Raw genomic sequence first — 24,893 nt, forward strand, 5'->3', positions numbered from 1 at the left:
AATATGCCCTAGAGGCAATAATGAATTAGTTATTATTATATTTCCTTGTTCATGATAATCGTTTATTATCCATGCTAGAATTGTATTGATAGGAAACTCAGATACATGTGTGGATACATAGACAACACCATGTCCCTAGTAAGCCTCTAGTTGACTAGCTCGTTGATCAATAGATGGTTACGGTTTCCTGACCATGGACATTGGATGTCACTGATAACGGGATCACATCATTAGGAGAATGATGTGATGGTCAAGACCCAATCCTAAGCCTAGCACAAGATCATGTAGTTCGTATGCTAAAGCTTTTCTAATGTCAAGTATCATTTCCTTAGACCATGAGATTGTGCAACTCCCGGATACCGTAGGAGTGCTTTGGGTGTGCCAAACGTCACAACGTAACTGGGTGGCTATAAAGGTACATTACAGGTATCTCCGAAAGTGTCTGTTGGGTTGGCACGAATCGAGACTGGGATTTGTCACTCCGTGTAAACGGAGAGGTATCTCTGGGCCCACTCGGTAGGACATCATCATAATGTGCACAATGTGATCAAGGAGTTGATCACGGGATGATGTGTTACGGAACGAGTAAAAGAGACTTTCCAGTAACGAGATTGAACAAGGTATCGGGATACCGACGATCGAATCTCGGGCAAGTATCGTACCGCTAGACAAAGGGAATTGTATACGGGATTGATTAAGTCCTTGACATCGTGGTTCATCCGATGAGATCATCCTGGAGCATGTGGGAGCCAACATGGGTATCCAGATCCCGCTGTTGGTTATTGACCGGAGAGTTATCTCGGTCATGTCTGCATGTTTCCCGAACCCGTAGGGTCTACACACTTAAGGTTGGATGACGCTAGGGTTATAGGGAATAGATATACGTGGTTACCGAATGTTGTTCGGAGTCCCGGATAAGATCCCGGACGCCACAAGGAGTTCCGGAATGGTCCGGAGGTAAAGATTTATATATGGGAAGTCCTGTTTTGGTCACCGGAAAAGTTTTGGGGTTTATCGGTAACGTACCGGGACCACCAGGAGGGTCCCGGGGGTCCACCAAGTGGGGCCACCGGCCCCGGAGGGCTGCATGGGCCAATTGTGGGAGGGGACCAGCCCCAGGTGGGCTGGTGTGCCCCCCACAAGGGCCCAAGGCGCCTAATGGGAGGAGGGGGGGCAAACCCTAAGGGCAGATGGGCCTTAGGGCCCATGCCTGGTGCGCCTCCCTCTCCTCCTCCACCTGGCCGCCACCCAGATGGGATCTGGGGGCTTCCGCCACCCCTAGGGAGGGAACCCTAGGTGGGGGCGCAGCCCCTCCCCTCCCCCTATATATACTTGAGGTTTGGGCTGCCCAAGACACACGTGATTCAATCTCCATCTTGGTGCAGCCCTACCCCTCTCCCTCCTCGTCTCTTGCGGTGCTTGGCGAAGCCCTGCTGGAGTACCACGCTCCTCCACCACCACCACGCCGTCGTGCTCCTGCTGGATGGAGTCTTCCCCAACCTCTCCTTCTCCCCTTGCTGGATCAAGGTGTAGGAGACGTCACCGGGCTGTACGTGTGTTGAACGCGGAGGTGCCGTCCGTTCGGCACTAGGATCATCGGTGATTTGAATCACGATGAGTACGACTCCATCAATCCAGTTCACTTGAACGCTTCCGCTTAGCAATCTACAAGGGTATGTAGATGCACTCTCCTTCCCCTCGTTGCTGGTTTCTCCATAGATAGATCTTGGTGACAGGTAGGAAAAATTTGAATTTCTACTACGTTCCCCAACAGTGGCATCATGAGCTAGGTTTATGCGTAGTTTCTATGCACGAGTAGAACACAAAGTAGTTGTGGGCGTTGATTTTGTTCAATATGCTTACCGTTACTAGTCCAATCTTGATTCGGCGGCATCGTGGGATGAAGCGGCCCGGACCGACCTTACACGTACTCTTACGTGAGACTGGTTCCACTGACTGACATGCACTAGTTGCATAAGGTGGCTAGCGGGTGTCTGTCTCTCCCACTTTAGTCGGATCGGATTCGATGAAAAGGGTCCTTATGAAGGGTAAATAGCAATTGGCATATCACGTTGTGGTTTTTGCGTAGGTAAGAAACGTTCTTGCTAGAAACCCATAGTAGCCACGTAAAACATGCAAACAACAATTAGAGGACGTCTAACTTGTTTTTGCGGGGTATGCTATGTGATGTGATATGGCCAAGAAGAATGTGATGAATGATATGTGATGTATGAGATTGATCATGTTCTTGTAATAGGAATCACGACTTACATGTCGAGGAGTATGACAACCGGCAGGAGCCATAGGAGTTGTCTTTATTTATTGTATGACCTGCGTGTCATTGAACAACGCCATGTAATTACTTTACTTTATTGCTAACCGGTAGCCATAGTAGTAGAAGTAATAAGTTGGCGAGACAAGTTCATGGAGACACGATGATGGAGATCATGATGATGGAGATCATGGTGTCGTGCCGGTGACGATGATGATCATGGAGCCCCGAAGATGGAGATCAAAAGGAGCAATATGATATTGGCCATATCATGTCACTATTTGATTGCATATGATGTTTATCATGTTTATATATCTTATTTGCTTAGAACGACGGTAGCTTAAATAAGATGATCCCTCACTAAAATTTCAAGAGAAGTGTTCTCCCTAACTGTGCACCCTTGCGAAAGTTCGTCGTTTCGAAGCACCACGTGATGATCGGGTGTGATAGATTCTTACGTTCACATACAACGGGTGTAAGACAGATTTACACACGCGAAACACTTAGGTTGACTTGACGAGCCTAGCATGTACAGACATGGCCTCGGAACACAGAAGACCGAAAGGTCAAGCATGAGTCGTATGGTAGATACGATCAACATGAAGATGTTCACCGATGTTGACTAGTCCGTCTCACGTGATGATCGGACACGGCCTAGTTGACTTGGATCATGTAATCACTTAGATGACTAGAGGGATGTCTATCTGAGTGGGAGTTCATAAGATGAACTTGATTATCCTAAACATAGTCAAAAGTTCTTCGCAAATTATGTCGTAGCTCGCGCTTCAGTTCTACTATTTAGATATGTTCCTAGAGAAAATTTAGTTGAAAGTTGATAGTAGCAATTATGCGGACTAGGTCCGTAAACTGAGGATTGTCCTCATTGCTTCATAGAAGGCTTATGTCCTTAATGCACCGCTCAGTGTGCTGAACCTCCAATGTCGTTTGTGGATGTTGCAAACATCTGACATACACATTTTGATAACTACGTGATAGTTCAGTTAAACGGTTTAGAGTTGAGGCACCGAAGACGTTTTAAAACGTCGCGAAACATATGAGATGTTTCGAGGGTTGAAATTGGGATTTCAGGCTCGTGCCCACGTCAAGAGGTATAAGACCTCCGACAATTTTTCTTAGCCTGCAAACTAAGGGAGAAAAGCTCAATTGTTGAGCTTGTGCTCAGATTGTCTGAGTACAACAATCATTTGAATCAAGTGGGAGTTGATCTTCCAGATGAGATAGTGATGTTTCTCCGAAGTCATTACCACCAAGCTGCTAGAGCTTCGTGATGAACTATAATATATCAGGGACATATGTGATGATCCTTGAGATATTCGTGATGTTTGACACCATAAAAGTAGAAATCAAGAAGGAGCATCAATTGTTGATGGTTGGTGAAACCACTAGTTTCAAGAAGGGCAAGGGCAAGAAGGGATACTTCATGAAACGGCAAATCAGCTGTTGCTCTAGTGAAGAAACCCAAGGTTGAAACCAAACCCGAGACTAAGTGCTTCTGTAATAAGGGGAACAACCACTGGAGCAGAATTACCCTAGATACTTGGTAGATGAGAAGGCTGGCAAGGTCGATAGAAGTATATTGGATATACATTGTGTACTTTACTAGTACTCCTAGTAGCACCATGGTATTGGATACCGGTTCGGTTGCTAAGTGTTAGTAAACTCGAAATAAAAGGTTGCGGAGTAAACGGAGACTAGCTAAAGGTGAGCTGGCGATATGTGTTGGAAGTTTTTCCCAAGCTTGATGTGATCAAGCATCGCACGCTCCCTCTACCATCGAGATTGGTGTTTGCGTTGAGCATAGAGATGATTGCACTATGTCTATCGCAATGCGGTTATTCATTTAAGGAGAATAATGGTTACTCTGTTTATTTGAATAATACCTTCAATGGTCTTGCACCTAAAATGAATGGTTTATTGAATCTCGATCGTAGTGATACACATGTTCATGCCAAAAAATATAAGATAGTAATGATAGTACCACCTACTTGTGGCACTGCCACGTAAGTCATATCGGTATAAAATGCATGAAGAAGCTCCATGTTCATGGATCTTTGGGCTCACTCGTTTTGAAAAGTTTGAGACATGCGAACCATGTCTATTGGTGTATATGCATGAAAAAACTCCATGCAAATGGACCGTTTGGACTCACTTGATTTTGAATCACTTGAGACATGCAAATCATACCACATGGGCAAGATGACTGAAAGCCTCGTTTTCAGTAAAATGGAACTAGAAAGCAACTTGTTGGAAGTAATACATTTTGATGTGTGCAGTCCAATGAGTGCTGAGGCGTGTAGTGGATATCGCTATGTTCTTACTTCACAGATGATTTGAGTAGATGTTGAGTATATTTACTTGATGAATCACGAGTCTGAATTATTGAAAGGTTCAAGTAATTTCAGGGTGAAGTTGAAAGATCGCCGTGACAAGAGGATAAAAGATCTATGATATGATCATAGAGATGAATATCTGAATTACGAGTTTGGCACAAAATTAAGACATTGTGGAAATCGTTTCACAACTAATACAACCTGGAACACCATAGTGTGATGATGTGTCCGAACATCATAACTGCACCCTATTGGATATGATGCATACCATGATGTCTCTTATTGAATTACCATGATAGTTTATGGGTTAGGCATTAGAGACAATCACATTCACTTTAATAGGGCACCACGTAATTCCGATGAGATGACACCGAATGAACTATGGTTTAGAGAAACCTAAGCTGTCATTTCTTAAAAGTTTCGGGCTGCGACGCTTATGTGAAAAGTTTCAGGCTGATAAGCTCGAACCCAAAGCGGATAAAATGCATCTTCATAGGACACCCAAAACAGTTGGGTATACCTCCTAATTCAGATCCGAAAGCAATAGTGATTGTTTCTAGAATCGGGTCCTTTCTCGAGGAAAGGTTTCTCTCGAAAGAATTGAGTGGGAGGATGGTGGAGACTTGATGAGGTTATTGGACCGTCTCTTCAACTAGTGTGTGGCAGGGCACAGGGAGTTGTTCCTGTGGCACCTACACCAATTGAAGTGGAAGCTTATGATAGTGATCATGAAACTTCAGATCAAGTCACTCCCAAACCTCGTAGGACGACACGGATGCGTACTACTTCAGAGTGGTACGTAATCCTGTCTTGGAAGTCATGTTGCTAGACAACAATGAACCTACGAACTATGGAGAAGCAATGGTGGGCCCGGATTCTGATAAATGGCTCGAGGCCATAAAATCCGAGAGAGGATCCATGTATGAAAACAAAGTGTAGACTTTGGCAGAACGGCTCGATGGTCGTAAGGCTGCTGAGTACAGATGGAGTTTAAAAGGAAGACGGACAATGATGGTAAATGTCACCATTAAGAAAGCTCGACTTGTCGTTAAGATGTTTCCCGACAAGTTCAAGGAGTTGACTACGATGAGACTTTCTCACTCGTAGCGATGCTAAGAGTCTGTTGGAATTATATTAGCGATTTATGCATTATTTATGAAATCTTGCAGATAGGATGTCAAAAACCATTGTTTGCTCGACAATTTTCTTGAGGAAAGGTTGTATGTGATACAACCGGGAGGTTTTGTCAATCCTGAAAGATGCTAACAAGTATGCAAAGCTCCAGCAATCCTTCTAAGGACTGGAGTAAGCATCTCGGAATTGGAATGTATGCTTTGATGAGATGATCAAAGTTTTGGGTGTATACAAAGTTTATGAGAAATTTGTATTTCCAAAGAAGTGAGTGGGAGCACTATAGAATTTCCGATGAGTATATGTTGTTAACATATTGTTGATCGGAAATGATGTATAATTTCTAGAAAGCATGCAGAGTTATTTGAAAAGTGTTTTTCAATGGAAAACCTGGATTAGGCTACTTGAGTATTGAGCATTAAGATCTATAAGGATAGATCAAAACGCTTAATAGTACTTTCAAATGAATACATACTGTGACAAGATTTTGAAGGAGTTCAAAATGGATCGGCAAAGAAGGAGTTCTTGGCTGTGTTATAAGGTGTGAACATTGAGTAAGACTCGAAACCTGACCGCGGCAGAATAGAGAGAAAGGACGAAGGTCGTCCCCTATGCTTTAGACATAGGCTCTATAGTATGCTATGCTGTGTACCGCACCTGAAGTGTGCCTTGCCATGAGTCAGTCAAGGGGTACAAGAGTGATCCAAGAATGGATCACAGGACAGCGGTCAAAGTTATCCTTAGTAACTAGTGGACTAAGGAATTTTCTCGATTATGGAGGTGGTAAAAGAGTTCGTCGTAAAGGGTTACACCGATGCAAACTTTGACACTAATCCAGATTATTCTGAGTAGTAAACTGGATTCGTATAGTAGAACAGTTATTTGGAATAGCTCCAAATAGAACGTGGTAGCTGCATCTGGGAGATGACATAGATGACATAGAGATTTGTAAAGCACACACGGATCTGAAAGATTCAGACCCGTTGACTATAACATCTCTCACAAGCATAACATGATCAAACCCAGAACTCATCGAGTGTTAATCACATGGTAATGTGAACTAGATTATTGACTCTAGTAAACTCTTTGGGTGTTAGTCACATGGGGATGTGACATTGAGTGTTAATCACATAGTGATGTGAACTGGATTATTGACTCTAGTGCAAGTGGGAGACTGTTGGAAATATGCCCTAGAGGCAATAATAAATTAGTTATTATTATATTTCCTTGTTCATGATAATTGTTTATTATCCATGCTAGAATTGTATTGATAGGAAACTCAAATACATGTGTGGATACATAGACAACACCATGTCCCTAGTAAGCCTCTAGTTGACTAGCTCGTTGATCAATAGATGGTTACGGTTTCCTGACCATGGACATTGGATGTCATTGATAACGGGATCACATCATTAGGAGAATGATGTGATGGACAAGACCCAATCCTAAGCCTAGCACAAGATCATGTAGTTCGTATGCTAAAGCTCTTCTAATGTCAAGTATCATTTCCTTAGACCATGAGATTGTGCAACTCCCGGATACCGTAGGAGTGCTTTGGGTGTGCCAAATGTCACAACGTAACTGGGTGGCTATAAAGGTACATTACAGGTATCTCCGAAAGTGTCTGTTGGGTTGGCACGATCAAGACTGGGATTTGTCACTCCGTGTAAACGGAGAGGTATCTCTGGGCCCACTCGGTAGGACATCATTATAATGTGCACAATGTGATCAAGGAGTTGATCACGGGATGATGTGTTACGGAACGAGTAAAAGAGACTTGCCAGTAACGAGATTGAACAATGTATCGGGATATCGACGATCGAATCACGGGCAAGTATCGTACCGCTAGACAAAGGGAATTGTATACGGGATTGATTAAGTCCTTGACATCGTGGTTCATCCGATGAGATCATCATGGAGCATGTGGGAGCCAACATGGGTATCCAGATCCAGCTGTTGGTTATTGACCGGAGAGTTGTCTCGGTCATGTCTGCATGTTTCCCGAACCCGTAGGGTCTACACACTTAAGGTTGGATGACGCTAGGGTTATAGGGAATAGATATACGTGGTTACCGAATGTTGTTCGGAGTCCCGGATAAGATCCCGGACGTCACGAGGAGTTCCGGAAGTAAAGATTTATATATGGGAAGTCCTGTTTTGGTCACCGGAAAAGTTTCGGGGTTTATCGGTAACGTACCGGGACCACCAAGAGGGTCTCGGGGGTCCACCAAGTGGGGCCACCGGCCCCGGAGGGCTGCATGGGCCAAGTGTGGGAGGGGACCAGCCCCAGGTGGGCTGGTGCGCCTCCCCACAAGGGCCCAAGGCGCCTAAGGGGAGGAGGGGGGAAAACCCTAAGGGCAGATGGGCCTTAGGGCCCATCCCTGGTGCGCCTCCCTCTCCCCCTCCACCTGGCCGCCACCCAGATGGGATCTGGGGGCTGCCGCTACCCCTAGGGAGGGAAGCCTAGGTGGGGGCGCAGCCCCTCCCCTCCCCCTATATATACTTGAGGTTTGGGCTGCCCAAGACACACGTGATTCAATCTCCTTCTTGGCGCAGCCCTACCCCTCTCCCTCCTTGTCTCTTGCGGTGCTTGGCGAAGCCCTGCTGGAGTACCACGCTCCTCCACCACCACCACGCCGTCGTGCTGCTACTGGATGGAGTCTTCCCCAACCTCTCCTTCTCCCCTTGCTGGATCAAGGCGTAGGAGACGTCACCGGGCTGTACGTGTGTTGAACACGGAGGTGCCGTCCGTTCAGCACTAGGATCATCGGTGATTTGAATCACGACGAGTACGACTCCATCAACCCCGTTCACTTGAACGCTTCCGCTTAGCAATCTACAAGGGTATGTAGATGCACTCTCCTTCCCCTCGTTGCTGGTTTCTCCATAGATCGATCTTGGTGACACGTAGGAAAATTTTGAATTTCTGCTACGTTCCCCAACATCCTACGGATTGATAAACCTTAGGTCATCCACTTGAGGGAAATTTGCTACTGTCCTACAAACCTCTGCACTTGGAGGCCCAACAACGTCTACAAGAAGAAGGTTGTGTAGTAGACGTCAAGCACAGAGACTTGACCGTTTGAGGTCGGGTCGCTACAAGCACCATCTCCTCTCAAAGCCTAGTTCATCTCTTGTATCCAATCTTTGTATCCAAACCTCAGATTGGTACCCGTGGGTTGCTAGTAGTGTTGATTACTCCTTGTAGTTGATGCTAGTTGGTTTACTTGGGGGAAGATCATATGTTCAGATCCATTATGCATATTAATACCCCTCTGATTATGAACATGAATATGCTTTGTGAGTAGTTACCTTTGTTCCTGAGGACATGTGAGAAATCTTGCTATTAGTAGTCATGTGAATTTGGTATTCGTTCGATATTTTGATGAGATGTATGTTGTCATCCCTCTAGTGGTGTCATGTGAATGTCGACTACATGACACTTCACCATTGTTTGGGCCTAGAGGGAGGCATTGGGAAGTAATAAGTAGATGATGGGTTGCTAGAGTGACAAAAGCTTAAACCCTAGTTTATGCGTTGCTTCGTAAGGGGCTGATTTGGATCCATATGTTTCATGCTATGGTTAGGTTTTCCTTAATACTTCTGTTGTAGTTGCGGATGCTTGCAATAGGGGTTAATCATAAGTGGGGTGCTTGTCCAAGTAAGTACAGTACCCAAGCACCGGTCCACCCACATATCAGATTATCAAAGTACCGAACGCGAATCATATGATCGTGATGAAAACTAGCTTGACGATAATTCCCATGTGTCCTCGTGAGCGCTTTACATCATATAAGAGTTTGTCCAGGCTTGTCCTTTGCTACAAAAAGGATTGGGCCATCTTGCTGCACCTTATTTACTTTTATTACTTGCTACTCGCTACAAATTACCTTATCACAAAACTATCTGTTACTGATAATTTCAGTGCTTGCAGAGAATACCTTACTGAAACTGCTTATCATTTCCTTCTGCTCCTCGTTGGGTTCAAAACTCTTACTTATCGAAAAGCTATGATAGATCCCCTACACTTGTGGGTCATCAGGGGCTGCTAGCTACTTCTCACTTTGTTAGGTGAACCTTGGTTGGGGGGAGGGGCATGCATTCATAGCTTAGGATCCCCTTCGTGCTGACACGAGGGGGGGCTGCTAGCTACTTCGCACTTTGCTAGGTGAACCTCGGTTGAGAAAAGGGGGGCGGGCATTCATAGCTTAGGATTCCCTTTGTGCCAACACGAGGGAGGGGTGGCTGCTAGCTACTTCGCACTTTGCTAGGGTGAACCTCAGTTGGGGGGGGGGAGGGCATGCATTCATAGCTTAGGATTCCCTTCGTGTCGTGGCTGCTAGCTACTTTGCACTTTGCTAGGTGAATCTCGGTTGGGGGGCATGCATTCATAGCTTAGGATTCCCTTCGTGCCGACACGAGGGAGGGGGGCTGCTAGCTACTTCACACTTTGCTAGGTGAACCTCGGTTGGGGTGGCATGCATTCATAGCTTAGGATTCCCTTCGTGCCGACATGAGGGAGGGGGCTGCTAGCTACTTCGCACTTTGCTAGGGTGAACCCTGGTTGGGGGGGCATGCATTCATAGCTTAGGATTCCCTTCGCGCCGACATGAGGGAGGGGGGCTGCTAGATACTTCGCACTTTGCTAGGGTGAACCTCGGTTGGGGCGGGGGCATGCATTCATAGCTTAGGATTCCCTTCGTGCCGACACGAGGGAGGGGGCTGCTAGCTACTTCGCACTTTGCTAGGTGAATGAATCTCGGTTTGGGGGCATGCATTCATAGCTTAGGATTCCCTTCGTGCCGACATGAGGGAGGAGGGGGGCTACTAGCTACTTCGCACTTTCCTAGGTGAACCTCGGTTGGGGGGGAGGGGGCATGCATTCATAGCTTAGGATTCCCTTCTTGCCGACACGAGGGGGGGGGCAAGTAATACTGTGCGCTTTGCGAGAGAGGTTCCACATTGAAGTTGCATTTGGTATTTGAAAATCAAACCACCCTTTTGATACATAAATTTTGTGCACATGCAAGTGTGTTCGTGTTCTGACCCTCTCTCGCGTCATTTTTCGCCAAATTTATGAACATTAGACAAGTCGGATGACGCAACAGACACGGTTCACTCAAACTAACCATGTGCCCCGCCGGTGTACCTGTCACGCACACATCCGCACAATACATTCGGCTCCACGAGGCTCCCCCTCTCAAAAATATCTGCCCGCCTCAAGGGTTTTCTGTTTCATAACACATGTTGTTATCTCCGGACCGTGTGCGATCTTTCTTCTTCCCAATCCCGCCTGCATCCTTAGAAAATATCTACCCGCCTCGAGGGTTTTTCTGTTTCATAACACACGGTTGTTATCTCCAGACCGTGTGCGATGTTTCTTGTTCCCAATCCCGCATGCATCCCTAGAAAATATCTGCCCGCCTCAAGGGTTTTTCTGTTTCATAACACGCAGTTGTTATCTCTGGACCGTGTGCGATGCAATATCATCAGAATTTTCAATAGCCTGGCATTTCACTACTCCCACGTAGTAAAATTTTCAGTACCCGCGTCATTCCCTCAAACACCCCGCGCCCCCTCCACACGCACACACACACACACACAACAAAACCTCCTCAGGCGTGTGCGCACACACACACACACACACTCCCTCGCTCGAAACCCTAGCAAGGTCCCCGTCGCCGCAAGGCCTCCATTGTCAACATCTGCCTGTTTGCCCATGCAGCTTACCCACCGATCTCCATACCCAGGCCGCCCTGAGTTTCTTAGATGACGCCTGTCAAACGCCCCCTTTCCCGTAGATCCCCATCCCCCACTCTAGAGTGTCGCAACCTAAGCCCGGATACGCTACCCGTCGAGCTCGAGCAGTGACTGGCCCAAAAGAGGTGTATAGCGATCTCTTCGCCCGATGTCGCCGAGGAAGCCGACGACCATTACTGGCGGCAGGCACTCAAGTAGCGGGCTAGAGTATGCGGGCATGTCTCGGCCGCCGGCTACGACATCAAGGTCATCGACAACGATGGCCTGAGGCGGGCTATGTCACAGGTTAAGTGGCCCACCCCAACCCCCGGGTTCAACCGATGTCGATCTTGTCCATGGCCCCGCCGCTGAACTCCTCTGGCTCGCTGTCAACAATTTGCCATTCTGCATCGCCATCGAGCCCCTTTTGTCATTTCTGAAGGACACGTTCTACGATGCTGGCTTGGGATCCACAGCTTCCAAGTCAGACCTCATCGATGGCGACCACGAGGAGGGCACCCTCTCTGCCTCTTCCAAGGGGAAAGAGCCCATCTGCTCTTCCAAGGGGAAAGCGCCCGTCTGCGACATCAGGGAGGGCACCCTACAGCCGTGCTCTTCCAAGGGGAAGGAGCCCATCTGCGAGAACATGGAGTGCATCCAGGGGCCATGCTCTTCCCACGGGAACGAGCCCATCTGTCACAAGTGAGGAAACCCATGATTTGTTTTGCTGTGCCTCTTCACAGGGGGAAACCCATGATTTGTTTTGTCGAGTCCCTTTTGTAGTGTAGTGAGAATATGTCCAGTTTTAATTGCTATATCTGGTTGTCAGTATGCCTTGTTTATTTCAGTTGTTCAAAATGTGATGCTCTATAGTGCAATTATTTACTGTGCAGTACATTTCATCAATCCAGTTTTAAACATACCGATAGGAATGCATATATTTGCTTGTTGTTAAGCCTGTTATAGCTAGCATATGCCTCTTTTAAAGTTTTTTTATTGTTCGGTTGTTTATAGTTAGCATATGTCCAGTTTCGAATGCTATCTTTGGTTGTTTGTAGATGCCTTGTTTATTCCAGTTATTCACAACGTGATGTTCTATATGTGCAAGTATGAACTGTGCCGTTCAATTTCATCAGTACCAGTTTCAACAATACCACTATGAATGACTACATTTGGTTGCTGCATCTTGTTGTTAGCACGCTTTTCCATTTTTAATTAACAATAACCAGTGTACTTAGACTGGCACAATACCAGTTTGAATGACTATGTTTGCTTGCTGTTAAATGTTAGGCCTGTTGCAGTTAGCACACCTTTCCACTTGTTTTGCTTTACTAGCATGCTTAAACCGGCACACTGAAGCTATCTTTTGGAGGTTATTTTGTCTGCCATGTATAATTTTGGTTGATGTTTAGCCTGTTGGGCTTAACATGCTTCTCGATGTACCTACACAGGAAAATTTTGGGAACAACTGCTGTTTTCCGTCAAGGTTAGTTTCATCCCATGGCTTATATCTGCTCACTGTTCAGGATATCAGTAGTTGGTACCATATAGGCCGGCGGCTGATAAGGGACTAATCGGTGAATCAGACTTTTAACTGAATATATCTGCAACCCATTTATCGTTAGGTTAACTAGGGCCATATTTAATATATCTAAGGCTACATAGCAACATGCACTATACTTAATGTCTAAATATGCAATCCTAGGCTACATAGCAACAAGGAAGAGTGTTACATTAATGTTCTAATGATGTCTAGATATACATAGAAGAGCAGCAGCAACAACAAAAACAACACAACCCAGTTTGGATACTCAACTTAGCTAGAGGTTAGAGTTAGCTTCTAGCTCTTTACTAACCCTGAACTAACTCCATCCAAAGAGTTATTTGGATGGCAGGGTTAGATTGACAATAAATGCACTAGGAGAACTAGCTCCAATTAGCACCTCTTGGGTTGGCTAGTTTTTTTGAGTGCGTTATAGATGCAACTAGCTCAAACTAGCCCTCATGTTTAGATATAATTTAGGGCTATTTGAGCCCGAACTAGCTCAAACTAACTGTAACCCATGGATACAGCAGTAGTTAATCAGCCGATAATTTGTAAGAATGCACTAAACTCCTTCCGGCCCATAATATAATATGTTAATTCATCTAATATGCGAGTATATTGGATGTTATAAGATACTCCCTCCATTCCTAAATATTTGTCTTTTTAGAGATTTCAAATGGACTACCACATAAGGATGTATATAGGCATATTATAAAAGAGTGTTGTACTACATCATTGTGCAATTGTTGTTTAGCTTCTAATATTAACTTGGTGCTTTTAGGTACATATGTCATTGGTAAAGATTCGCGCTTCGACCCATTCTGCATATGGGGCAATGAGATATCGATGAACCAGCATCAAGTGAGGAAGCTGATAAAGATTGTTAGTAAAATGGATCCAAAGATGGCAATTAAACTATTTGTTTACACTTTATCCAAGACAACAACGAACTGCAGGATGGTAAGTAAGAACTATGCAGCGTTCTTTTTACTACCCATAATGAGTTGTGTTAGATGACAATGTCTGAATCTTTTTCCTTTGCAGTGGTTGCCAAAGCAGTTTACTCAAGATTACCTCTCAAACTACATGGTTGGTGGGCATGCAAAGGTTGAAGTATTTCTACCAGAACACGATGATTATCTAGATGTTTTCATGAAGACCATGAAGGATGGGCGGTCGGCCATCACAAGGGGTTGGACTAGAGTCGTGCATGCCTTTTGCATGGAGGAGGGCACAATATGGGCATTCCGCTTCACCTTGTTCAGCAACCAGAATATATTTCGCTTCTTTCTTTACCGTCTTTAATAGTACAAGTATACAACTGTGGTTCATCATTCTTTATTTGGTTCTTATGTAATTCTTGAACATATGTGCCTATGAATCGAATAATGCATTGGTTATTTGAACATGATGGATATGAATAAAGAAGTAACACACATTCAAATTCAAATCCAAATCCGGTAAAATTTGGAAAAGCATCAATTAAATTACGATGAAATTACGCTCTCCAGGTTGTTACGGCACACATGGTTGGTAAAACACAAATGTTTGCGATATGCACCATAATCCGAGACGGTTCACAGAGAGGAAACGTGTGCAAGCATGCACAGAGTTGCCATTTGCAAAGCGTGTGGGATGTTAGAGAATATCACAAACGATGCAGGCAAACTGAACATTTTTGTTAGTTGCCTTATCGTACATGATTCACAACCATGAACTGTTTCTGATGAAGTATGCATCATAAATGTTGCACCACAGAATAGCATGTGCGATAGTTGTCGTGTACGACGATGTTACGACGGTCCTACGTTTTGTAATCCTGCCCGACACTCGTACGACGATTAGCTAATCTTCTTAACAGTGAACCGTTTTTTGATGGGCTGTGCATCATACACATTCTATAATAGTGAACCGTTTGTGATGGGCCACACATCGTAAACGTAGAACCACAGAATACCGACTGCGATGGCAATGCGAGCAGAAACGAGTAGGAGTACTGTAGGGGACCTATCCCCGACGGTTTCTGGGTCGTGTGGGAAGGACCCCTCTATTGCCCACACTCACTTGGCGATGGTTCCAAATGCCATCGCGAAAAGGGGTTAAAAACCGTTTGTATAGCACCGACACGCACCAGTGGTTGTTGTTGCTAATGTTACTATTTTGACTGCCTTTGTTATACTTGAGATGCCCGAGGACGACAACATGTCGATTATCCTTGGTGGACCCTTCTTGAATACTGCAGGGGCTGTTATTGATTGCAATAAAAGCAAGGTCACTTTTCATATCAATGGTAATGAGCACATGGTGCACTTTCCGAAGAAACAATTTCAAGTGAATGGTATTAATGTTATTGAAAAATCTCCGACAATCACTATTGGAAGTTTTCAAATACCTCTACCGACTGTCAAAAAGAAATATGAGATGCTTATTGTTGGGGAAATGCATATCCACATTGAGGTAACTTAGTGATTTACGAAAGTTCTTTGGTTTCATGCTAATCGAAAGTGGTTGTTAATAAGACCTGATCAACCTTATTAATGAATCATTTTTGGACGGTATGAAGTTGATGAATTTAGTAAGAACTACTTTCTGTCCCTATGTTTTGTTTTCTGTTTTTATTAGTTAAATAAAATAAAATGCCATGTTTTGTCTGTTTTCTGATGTTCCCGAGCAATAAAAAATGACCAAAAATTAAAGTTCTCAGAATGCCCTGAAAATTTTATACGATTTTTTTTCTAATTACTTGAGAATTTTTGGTGCAATAAACATCAGAGGGAGGTGCACCAGGTGGGCACAACCCGCTGATACATCTCCAACGTATCTACTTTTCCAAACACGTTTGCCCTTGTTTTGGATTCTAACTTGCATGATTTGAATGGAACTAAACCGGACTGACGCTGTTTTTAGCAGAACTGCCATGGTGTTAGTTTTGTGCTGAAATAAAAGTTCTCAGAATGACCTGAAAATCAGCGGAGACATGTTTTGAAATTAATAAAAAATACTGGCGAAAGAATCAGCATCAGGGGGCCCACACCCTGTCCACGAGGGTGCAGGGCGCCCCCCTGGGGCGCACCTCCTACCTCGTGGGCTCCATGGGACTCCACCGACCTCAACCCCAACTCCATATATTCATGTTCGGGGAGGTAAAAAATTAGAGAGAAGGATTCATCATGTTTTACGATACAGAGCCACCGCAAGCCCTAATCTTCCTCGGGAGGGCTGATCTGGAGTCCGTTCGGGGCTCCGGAGAGGGGAATCCGTCGCCATCGTCATCATCAACCATCCTCCATCACCAATGTCATGATGCTGACCACCGTGCGTGAGTAATTCCATTGTAGGCTTGCTGGACGATGATGGGTTGGATGATATTTACCATGTAATCGAGTTAGTTTTGTTAGGGTTTGATCCCTAGTATCCATTATGTTCTGAGATTGATGTTGCTATGACTTTGCTATGCTTAATGCTTGTCACTAGGGCCCGAGTGCCAAGATTTCAGATCTGAACCTATTATGTTTTCATGAATATATGTGAGTTCTTGATCATATCTTGCAATTCAATAGTCACCTACTATGTGTTATGATCGGGCAACCCCGAAGTGACAATAATCGGGACCACTCCCGGTGATGACCGTAGTTTGAGGAGTTTATGTATTCACTAAGTGGTAATGTTTTGGTCCAGTACTCTATTAAAAGGAGGCCTTAATATCCCTTAGTTTCCAATAGGACCCCGCTTCCATGGGAGGGTAGGACAAAAGATGTCATGCAAGTTCTTTTCCATAAGCACGTATGACTATATTCGGAATACATGCCTACATTACATTGATGAGCTGGAGCTAGTTCAGTGTCACCCTATGTTATAACTGCTGCATGAGGAATCGCATCCGACATAATTATCCATCATTGATCCATTGCCTACGAGCTTTTCACATATTGATCTTTGCTTGGTTACTTGTCCGTTGCCACTGTTACGATTGCTACAAAAACTACTACTGTTACTTTTGCCACCGTTACCTTTACTTCCATACTACTTTAGTACTAAATATTTTGCTGCAAATATTAAGTCTTTCAGGTGTGGTTGAATTGAAAACTCAACTGCTAATACTTGAGAATATTCTTTGGCTCCCCTTGTGTTGAATCAATAAATTTGGGTTGAATACTCTACCCTCGAAAACTGTTGTGATCCCCTATACTTGTGGGTTATCAAGACTATTTTCTGGCACCATTGCCAGGGAGCATAGCTCTATTCTTTGAGTCACTTGGGATTTATATCTGTTGATCACTATGAGGAACTTGAAAGATGAACCAAGATTTTTCCCTCAACTACGAGGGGAGGTAAGGAACTGCCATCTAGCTCTGCACTTGATTCACCTTCTGTTACGAGTAAATTTGCGACACCTACACCTGTTATTGATTCTGATATGTCGCATGTTATTGATGATGCCACTTCTGCTATGCATGATGCTTATGATGAAACTACTTCTATGCTTGATAATACTGTGCCATTAGGTGAATTTCTTGATGATCAACTTGCTAGGGTTAGAGAGAATGAAATTATTGAAACAGATAATATTGATGAAAGTGATGATGAAGATTCTCCCCCTAGATATGAATTGCCTGATGTGCCTACGGGTTATGTTATGGATGAAGAAACCGCTAGAGACCTTTTTGCTTGCAAAGATAGATATGATCTTAAGAAACTATTAGCTAAGCTAAAAGAAAAGTCTTTGAATGCTAGAATGAAATATGACCATGCTTTTGCTACTTAACCTATCTGTACTTATGATAAGGATTATGATTTCTGTGTCGATCCTGAGTTAATTACTTTGGTTGAATCTAATCCTTTTTATGGCTATGAATCTGAAACTGTTGTGGCACATCTTACTAAATTGAATGATATAGCCACCCTATTCACTTATGAGGAAAAAATTTGTTACTACTATATCCTTAAGTTGTTTCCGTTCTCATTAAAGGGTGATGCTAAAACATGGTTTAATTCTCTTGCTCCTGGTTGTGTGTGTAGTCCCAGGATATGATTTATTACATCTCTGCTTAATATTTCCCCGCTCATAAGAAACAAGATGCCTTAAGGGAAATATATAATTTTGTGCAAATTGAAGAAGAGAGGCTCCCACAAGCTTGGGGGAGGCTTCTCCGATTACTTAATGCTTTGCCTGATCATCCTCTCAAGAAAAATGAAATACTTGATATCTTTTATAATGGACTAACCGATGCTTCCAGAGACCACCTAGATAGTTGTGGTGGTTGTGTTTTTAGGGAAAGAACTGTTGAGCAAGCTGAATTTCTATTGAATAATATATTGAGTAATGATAATGATTGGACACTTCCAGAACCAACTCCTAATCCAACTCCGAAGAAAAGGGGTATTCTATTTCTCAGTCCTGAAGATATGCAAGAGACAAAGAAATCTATGAAAGAAAAGGGTATTAAAGCTGAAGATGTTAAGAATTTACCACCTATTGAAGAAATACATGGTCTTAATAAACCGACACAGGTAGTAAAGGTAAATTCTCTCTATAGATTTGATGAAGGTGATATTCCTTGTAATAAGTCTGCTAGCCAATTCTTGGATGAGTTTGATAATTTTATTGTTAAACAAGAAAACTCCAATGCTTATGTTGGTAGACAATTGGAACGTAATGCTTATATGGTTGAATATTTTGAGTGATTATATGTCTAGAGTTAAAGGTGACCTTAAAGTTATTAGTAAACATGCTTCTATGGTTACCACTCAAGTAGAACAAGTGCTAAAGGCTTAAGATGATTTGCTCAATGAATTGAATAATAAGAAAAATGATAATGTTGTTAGAGTTATGACTAGAGGGGGTAAAATGACTCAGGAACCTTTGTATCCTGAGGGCCACCCTAAGAGATTTGAGCAAGATTCTCAGAGAACTAATGTTGATGCACCTAGTCCTTCTAAGAAGAAGAAAAAGAAAAATGATAGAACTTTGCATGATTTTAGTGAACCTGTTGTTGACACACCTGAGAATCCCAATGATATTTCTATTTCTGATGCTGAAACACAATCTGGTAATGAACATGAACCTAGTGATAATGTTAATGATGATGTTCATGTTGATGCTCAACCTAGCAATAACAATGATGTAGAGATTGAATCTGCTGTTGATCTTGATAACCCACAATCAAAGAATCAACGTTATGATAAGAGAGAATTCGTTGCTAGGAATCACGGTAAAGAAAGAGAACCATGGGTTCAGAAACCCATGCATTTTCCTCCTAAACCATCCAAGAAAAAAGATGATGAGGATTTTGAGCGCTTTGATGAAATGATTAGACCTATCTTTTTGCGTATGCGTTTGACTGATATGCTTAAAATGAATCCTTATCCTAAGTATATGAAAGATATTGTTACAAATAAAAGAAAGATACCGGAAGCTGAAATTTCCACCATGCTTGCCAATTATACTTTTAAATGTGGAATATCATAGACACTAGGAGATCCCGGAGTACCAACTATACCATGATCCATTAAAAGAAACTATGTTAGAACTGCTTTATGTGATCTTGGATCTGGTGTTAGTGTTATGCCTCTTTCTTTATATCATAGACTTGATTTGAATAAGTTGACACCTACTGAAATATCCTTGCAAATGGCCGATAAACAACTGCTATACCTGTCGGTATCTGTGAGGATGTGCCTATTGTAGTTGCAAACATGTAACACCCACAATGCGGCTATATCTCCCACGTGTCAGGGCATGATTTAGAAGCATAGCCGCATGGTAGGCATGTCGCAAGAGGGGTAATCTTTACACATCCCATGTACTGAATAAGAAAGGGATAAAGAGTCGGCTTACAATCGCCACTTCACAAAGTACATAAATAATCCATACATCATCCAAGGTACAATCAAAGGTCCGACTATGGAACCAAAATAAAAAGGAAGACAACCCTAAATGCTAGATCCCCGATCGTCCCAGCTGGGCTCCACTACTGATCATCAGGAAAGGAAACATAATAGCGACACAAGTCTTCGTCGAATTCCCACTTGAGTTCGGTAGCGTCGCCTGCACTGGTATCGTCGGCACCTGCAACTGTTTGGAAATATCTGTGAGTCACGAGGACTCAGCAATCTCACACCCGTGCGATCAAGACTATTTAAGCTTATGGGTAGGAGAAGGTAGTGAGGTGGAGCTGCAGCAAGCACTAAGCATATATGGTGGCTAACATACGCAAAAGAGAGCGAGAAGAGAAGCAACGCACGGTCGAGAAGCTATAAGTGATCAAGAAGTGATCCTGAAACTACTTACGTTCAAGCATAACACAAGACCGTGTTCTCTTCCCGGATCCCGCCGAAAAGAGACCATCACGGCAACACACGTGGTTGATTCATTTTAATTAAGTTAAGTGTCAAGTTCTCTATAACTGGATATTAACAAATTCCCATCTGCCACATAACCATGGGCACGGCTTTCGAAAGTTCAAGACCCTGCAGGGGTGTCCCAACTTAGCCCATCACAAGCTCTCACAGTCAACGAAGGATATTCCTTCTCCCAGGAAGACCTGATCAGGCTCGGAATCCTGGTTACAAGACATTTCGACAATGGTAAAACAAGACCAGCAAAGCCGCCCGAATGTGCCGACAGCATCGGGAAGCAATGTTTAGAGCTAGCAAACAACATGCTACAGGAACATATCATAGCACACGAAGGCATGGCATGATTCTACTAAATGCATAGATCAAAAGTCCCTTACTGATCATGAGCCAAAAAGGCACATAAGATAAGATGGCACCCATGTAAACATAGCAAGTTTTATTAACATATTCAGACTTACCAGAAAATAGAGCATGGCATAAACAGAATTATGAAGGCAACTTTGCAAGCTGATGCCACTCACCACAAAGTATTGCATGAAAAAACAAGCATACCGATAGCAAGATGACATGTTCATGATGCTAACCATGGCAAGAGCAAGTTAATAGGATGCATGGATCACTAGCAACAACTATGGCAATATTGATTAACATGTTAACATTCTGCCAGGAACATTTTGTAGCAGCAGTAAATCAAGAACAAGACATGCTAGAGCACTCCACAATAGCAAACAGGGACTTGGATGGATAGAGCATAACCACATGTTCAAAACACCCTTAGTGAAGTATCTCAAAATAAGCATGGATCTCACTATAGCATCAAGTTTACATGGCATCAAAATAACAGCAAGCAAAAGACAACTTATGTCCCTGAAAACAGCAACATCACAAAGCCTAGTTTGCATGCTTGTGCTAGTCACCACATCGATCACAAAAATGCAAGACAAGCACCCCTGTAAAGATGGCATGTCGTAGTTCAAAACACATGTAGAGCTCATGCTCACAAGATGCACACATCAAATGCAACAAAAAATGACAAATCATCATAATCTGATAAGTAGCAGCAGTAAACATTTTATAGCACTCTAGAATCAATTAAAAAGGCATCATAATGGACATGAACATGCATGGAAAATCTACTGGCATGAAGAGCTCGACGATACAAACAATTCGATATATCATATGCATGAAACAGATCTACGGTCATGGCGATACGACGCTATGAACAGGGCATGAAATTAACACAGAAAAAGACTTAGACGAAATCGAGGGGGGGTTTCGACCTCCAGATCTAGGGCACGGGACCCGAGGTTCAACAGAGCTCGAACTCGCCGGAGATGGAGCGGGAAGGTGGCCGGAGTCGTTGGAGGAGCCGGATCTGGGCGCGGGGTCGCCGGAGTTGCGGCTGAAGCTGCGTGCGGTGGATTCGGGCGACGGCGACTGGCGCGTGGAGGCGGCGGCCGGCGTGGAGGAGCAGGGCGGTCGGCGGTGGAGGCGTCCGCGACAGCAGGGACGCGCGGGGGAGGCGGTCGGGCGGCACGGGCTTCGGGGGCCCGCCGTGGGCTCGGGCGGGCCGGCGGCGGTGGGCGGTGCGCTGCCACGTGGTGGCGCCTGATTGGTGCGGGCGGCGGCGATTCGTCCGGTGCGGACCGGACGTGTCCGGCGGCGGAGAGGGCTAGGTTAGGGTTTTATGTGCGCGAGAATTTCGGGGAGGGCACATATTTGTAGATAGGAGGAGGTAGGAGTGTCCAAATGAGGTGTAGTTTTCGCCCACACAATCGTGATCCGACGATGGAGGACATGGAAGTGGTTTAGATGGGTTATTGGGTTGTTTTGGAGGGGTGTTGGGGTGCAACACACATGAGGCTTTCACGGTAACCCGGTTAACCATTAGAGCATCAAACGGACTCCAAATGGAACGAAATTTGATAGGCAGTCTACCGGTGGTGTACCAAGACCACTTGGCAAATCTTGGTCCATTCCGAGAATGTTTAACACCCGCTCATGAAAAGAGACAAGAGGGGGGCGCCGGTGCATGTGGGAGTGTCGGATTGCAAAACGTACAACGGGGAAAATGCTTGGATGCATGAGACGAACACGTATGCAAATGCGATGCACATGATAAGATGATATGAAATGCATGACATGAACAAAATGCAAAACAAAGACAAAAACCCAACCACGAAGGGAATCTCATAACTTAAAGACAAAAATGGCAAGAGTTGGAGTTACAAATATGGCAAGTTACATCCGGGGTGTTAGAATACTCCACCACTACTTGAGGATCTCGTCCCGAGATCTAGGACTGAAAGAACTCCGGATATTCGGAACGGAGGTGATCCTCGCGCTCCCAGGTGGCTTCTCGGTTGGAATGGTGTGACCACTTCACTTTCAGGAATTTGATAGACTTGTTGCGAGTCTTGCGCTCAGTTTCTTCAAGAATAGGAACGGGATCGAGGGGGGTTTGACCTCCAGATCTAGGACACGGGACTTGAGGTTCGACAGAGCTCGAACTCGCCGGAGATGGAGCGGGAAGGCGGCTGGAGGTGAGGAGGTGGCCGAAGTCGTTGGGGGCACCGAATCTGGGCGCAGGGCCGCCGGAGTTGCGGGCGCGGCCAGAGTTGCGGCCGGAGCGGCGCGCGGTGGATTCAGGCGGCGACGAGTGGCGCGTGGATGCGGTGGCCGGCGTGGAGGATCAGGGCGGTCGGCGGCGGAGGCGTCCACCGTGGCGGGGACGCGTTGGGGAGGCGGCCGGGCGGCGCGGGCTTCGGGGGCCCGCCGTGGGCTCGGGCGGGCCGGCGGCAGTGGGCAATGCGCTGCCACATGCCGGCACCTGATTGTTGCGGGCGGCGGCGGCGATTCGTTTGTTGCGGACCGGACGTGTCCGGCGGTGGAGAGGGCTAGGTTAGGGTTTTATCTGCGTGAGAATTTCGTGGAGGGCACATATTTATAGATAGGAGGAGGTAGGAGTGTCCAAAAGAGGTGTAGTTTTCGCCCACACAATCATGATCTGATGACGGAGGACATGGAAGTAGTTTAGATGGGTTATTGGGCTGTTTTGGAGGGGTGTTGGGCTGCAACACACATGAGGCTTTCGCGGTAACCCGGTTAACCGTTGGAGCATCAAACGGACTCCAAATGGAACGAAATTTGACAGGCGGTCTACCGGTGGTGTACCAAGACCACTTGGCAAATCTCGGTCCATTCCGAGAAAGTTTAACACCAGCTCATGAAAAGAGACAAGAGGGGGGCGCCGGTGCATGTGGGAGTGTCGGATTGCAAAACGGACAACGGGGAAAATGCTCGGATGCATGAGACGAACACGTATGCAAATGCGATGCACATGATGACATGATATGAAATGCATGACATGAAAAAATGCAAAACGATGACAAAAACCCAACCACGAAGGGAATCTCGTAACTTATAGCCGAAAATGGAGAGAGTTGGAGTTACAAATATGGCAAGTTACATCCGGGGTGTTACAAAACGTTATATTTTAATAGACTTCGTTATTCTTGATATTCCCAAGGACGATAGTATGTTGATTATCCTTGGTAGACCCTTTTTGATTACTGCAGGGGCTGTTATTGATTGCAACAAAGGCAATGTCACTTTTCATGTTAATGGTAATGAGCATACGGTACACTTTCCGAGGAAACAACCTCAAGTCCACAGTATCAATGCTATTGGAAAAATTTCAACAATTACTATTGGAGGTTTTGAATTCCCTCTTCCTACTGTCAAGAAGAAATATGATATTCTTATTGTTGGGGACATGCATATCCCCTTTGAGGTAACCTAGTGTTATTCGAAAATTCTCCGGTTTCATGCGGTTCGGAAAGATTTTGTTAACAAGACTTGATCGACCTTGTTAGTGGATTCCTTTTGATGAGCATGAGATGGATGAAGTTAGAAAGCACAACTCTCTGTACCCTCCTTTTACTTTCTGTTATTTAGATTAAATAAAGCAAAAATAGTATTTTTTTTATCTGTTTTCTGAATTATCCTTGCAATAAAAATAACCTGAAAATAAAAGTTTTCTAAATGTCCTGAAAATGAAATACGATTTTTGTAGAATATTTAAGAATTTCTGGCACTGAGAGCACACCAGGGGGGCCACCATTTTGCCACGAGGGCACATGGCGTGCCCACCCCCCTAGGGCGTGCCCCCTGCCTCGTGGGCCCCACGTGAACCCCCTCCACTTATTCTAGCACCCACTCACTTCGTCTTCCTCTAGAAAAAAATCCTCCCATAGCTCAAACCCGTGTTCTAGCTCATCTTGCTGCCATTTTCGATCTCTTTGCTCAAAGCTCCATTCACAAAACTGTTTGGAGGGATTGTTCTTCGGTATGTGACTCCTCCAATGGTCCAATTATTTTTTGTTCTAGTGCTTTATTTATTGCAATTTTTTTCTGCTAAGGTGACCCTGTTCTTGAGCTTGCATGTCAAATTTATATGGTCCAAAGTAGTTTTAATGCATGATATAGCCTCTAG

This window comes from Triticum urartu, chromosome 7A, assembly GCF_056163025.1.
Source record: "Triticum urartu cultivar PI428250 chromosome 7A, HENAU_Tu73, whole genome shotgun sequence".
NCBI lineage: Eukaryota > Viridiplantae > Streptophyta > Magnoliopsida > Poales > Poaceae > Triticum > Triticum urartu.